This window comes from Orycteropus afer, unplaced genomic scaffold, assembly GCF_000298275.1.
Source record: "Orycteropus afer afer isolate SDZICR_OR568_19922 unplaced genomic scaffold, OryAfe1.0 scaffold00538, whole genome shotgun sequence".
In the NCBI taxonomy this organism is placed as follows: Eukaryota; Metazoa; Chordata; class Mammalia; order Tubulidentata; family Orycteropodidae; genus Orycteropus; species Orycteropus afer.
In genome coordinates this window covers 1,367,908-1,371,788 of record NW_006922125.1, presented here as the reverse complement: position 1 = coordinate 1,371,788, position 3,881 = coordinate 1,367,908, and positions in this window count along the sequence as shown.

Sequence of the window (3,881 nt, the reverse complement as noted above, 5' to 3'; positions counted from 1 at the left end):
AGATCTGAACAGGAATCGCTGTTGGAATAGCCATACTGCTTTCCACAGTGGTTTTACCATTTTACAGTCTGTAGTGATACTGCCTCAGAAACCCAAGGAGGGGTCGCTATGAGTCGGGTCCCACTCAACAGCACACAAAAACAACAAGAACAGTCACTACGGAAGTAGATTGCCCAGTCTTCCTTCCTAGGAGTGCCTGGTAGATTTGAATTGCCAGCCTTCCAGTTAGCAGTCAAATGCCTTAGGCAATACACCACTACAGCTCCCTTTGTATATAGTTTAAGTATTTTATAATGACTGTATTTTTTAATAATCAAAAAAGAAGAAAGCTATTGTAATTTTGAAAAATATGCACAGTCTTCATCACAGGAAATAATAATCATACTGTATATGTGTTGACAAAACCACATCTTAGGCTCCGCTCTCTGGCTGGCTTGGAAGAAGCAAGTGGCCATGTTATGAACTGCTTGTGGAGAGAGCGATGTGGCTTGGAATGGTGCGTAGCCTCAGGAGCTGAGAGAGGCCTCTGACCAACAGCTAGCAAGACACTGAAGCCCTCACTTCTACAGAAAGTCAACAACCCGAGTGACCTTTGAAGTGAATTCTCCAGTCGAATCACAAGATAAACAGTCCTTGATAGCAGCCCTGTAAGACCCTGAACACAGAACCCAGTTAAGTCCTACCTGGACTCCTAACCATTCAAAACTGAGGTAGCAAATGTGCATTGTTTTATGCTACTAATTTGAGACAGTTTTTCACAGAGTAGTAGAAAGCTAACACATATGCCCACCAGCAGTTTATGAGAGTTTGTGATGCTCTGTGTTTTTGCCAACCCCTTTTAGTTTGGCCATTCAGGTGGATGTGTAGTGATATCTCATCGTGATTTTAATTTGTATTTCCCTGGTGACAAATGTTGAGTACTTTTATTTATGCTTATTGGTCATTTGGATATACTGCTTTATGAAGTGCCTTTCAAATCCCCCCCCCCCCCATTGAGTTGCTTGTCTTTTTATTGTTGAATTTTAGGAGTTCTTTATATACTAGGAGCTCTGGTGGTACAGTGATTAAAGCATTCAACTGCTAACCAAAACGTTGGCAGTTTGAACCCACCATCTGCTTCGTGGGAGAAAGACGAGTCAGTCTGCTTCTGTAAAGATTTACAGCCTTGGAAACCCTATGGGGCAGTTCTGCTCTGTCCTATAGAGTCACTATGAGTCAGAATCAACTCAATGGCAGTGGGTTAGATTTTCTTTGTATATGCTAGCTATGTGATTTTGTATGATACATGGATTATAAATCTCTTCTCCAAGTCTGAGTCTTACCTTTCCACTTTCTTACTATTGTTAGGTGTTGTTGACTTGGTTCTGACTCATAGCAAGCCTATGTACAACAGAATGGAACACTGCCTAGTACTGTGCCAAATTCATAATCGTTGTTATGCTTGAGCCCATCACTGTAGCCACTGTGCCAGCCCATCTCATTGATGGTCTTCCCCTTTTTTGCTGACCTTCTACTTCACCAAGTGTGATATCCTTCTCCAGAGACTGGTCCCTTCTGACACCATGACCAAAGTACAAGAGATGAAGTCTGCCATTTTTCCTTCTAAGGAACATTCTGGCTGTATTTCTTCCAAGACAAATTTATTTGTTCTTCTAGCAGTCCATGGTACATTCGATATTCTTCACCAACACCACAATTCAAATGTATCAATTCTTTTGAGACCTTTTTATTCATCGTCCAGGTCTCACATGTATATGAGGTGACTGAAAATACCATGGCTTGGGGCAGGTGCACCTTAGTTTCAAAGTGACGTCTTTGCTCTTTAAAGAGGTCTTTTGCAACAGATTTTCCCAATGCAATAATACATTATCTGATTTCTTGATTGCTGCTTCTCTTATTCATGTCTTTTAATGCTCCTTAGAAGGGAGGATGGTGATACTCTGTCTCAAGTACTTTGGACGTGTATCAAGAGGGCCTAGTCCGTGGAGAAGGGAATCATACTTGGTAAATTAGAGGGTCAGTGAAGAAGAGGAAGAACCTCCAAGAGATGGATTGGCACAGTGGCTGCAACAATGGGCTCAAACATAGCAATTATTGTGAGGATGGTGCAGGATTGGGCAGTGTTTCATTCTGATGTACATAGGGTCACTATGACTCAGAACTGACTGATGGCACCTAGCAAAAAAAGCAATGAAAATTATAATGTTCTCCATTTTTAATTTTAAAAAATAGTAACATTAAGTTTAGTATCCAATCCTGGATATCTAACAAAGTTCCCCTCCTTCCTGTAAATCTTCAATGCTAATAAACTATTTACACATGTACTTTAATTTGTCATCTTCTTGGAGCAAAGTAGTAAGATGGTTGGTCTGGAAAGCAGGCCAAATAAAGATTCAATGAGGGGTCAAGCTTGTGGAAGAAAACATACTGGAGATATATGGGAGGGTTGTTAAGGGGAGGAAAAAGAAAGGACAGCAGCTAACATTGGCTAAGCATACACTAAGGGCTTGACACTGTGCTTAGAGTGCTGTCAGATAAGAAAACAGGGTCAGAAAAATTAAGGAACTTATCCAAAGTCACAGAGCTAGAGAGTGGTGGAATTTGGCTTCAAAAAGTTCTTATGGTTTCAGATATAGTGCTCTTTTCATTTTTTATGACCCACTGTTTCTCTGGGGAAAGTAGAAAGCGGAAGGCACATTTTGGTTCAGTATAAATAAGAAGTTTCTAACAGAGCAATCCAATAGTGTAATGGACTGACTCCTGGAAGAATTCAAGTAAACAATGCAACAGACTATCCTGAATATTATAGAGGGGACTTTTTCATTTGGACTAGCCTCAATGACCTCTAAGTGTCCTTCTAACTGGAAGATTCCATGATTTTATCATCTTGAAGAACTAATCATTTGGAGAGATCAGAATTCAAGCATAGCACAAGATAGCTTAAGCAAATACCAGTCTGTGTGGTAGAGAATACAAACAAGGTGATTTCAAAAGAAAATGACCAATTTTGATAGTGAGGATTAGGCTTTTTTTATTCTGTACTTTTAGAAAATGTGGAACACTCAACAAGCAATGAAACTGCAAATGTGTTAAATAAAAATGTGGTATGTTTTATAATTTTCTTTGAACCAATGTTATTTTATTATCCATCTACTGTAGAACTTTAAAAATAAATCATTTGAAAACAGAGGTCTTTGTAACAAAGTTTACCTAGGTGGTCAGTGGGATTAGCTGGTGGTGGCAGCCGTGGCTGAGGAGGCAAAGTGCAATCTTGCAGAAAAGTTAAGATAATGATTTGCTCAAGGGGAGATCCATGATTCTACAAGGTTGAGCAACCTGGAATGTGGGGGACGGGCACAGACTGTGCATAGAATCCATGTCACTGAAGAGCAAGTTTTCCTAGATAAGAACTGTGAGATACAATATTCACTTCGGCAACACATATACTATAATTAGAATGATACACAGAAGATTAGCACAAATTCGTGAAGTGTTCCATATTTTTTTATGAACTGTTGAGAGTAAATCGAATCTGCTATGTAAATTTGCACCCAAATCAATAAAAAAATTTTTTTAAAAACAAAAAACTGTGAGCTTGGCTTTGATGAGATGTGACTGGAAGGGAATTCACATTTTAGGATGCATGCGTGTATTCCTTATTTCTGATTTTAGTAAGGAAGTTCCTGAAGTTAATAAGGGTATTATTAAAGTTGAGAAGCATTAAGGAAGACTGGGCAATTTATTTCCGTAGATATACTGCCACGGAAACCCAAGGAACGGTTGCTGTGAGTCAGAATCTACTTGAGGGCAATGAGTTTATTTTATTTTATTTTTTTTCTTATTTTAATAGCATAGGAGCTCTGGTAGCATAGTGGCTAAGA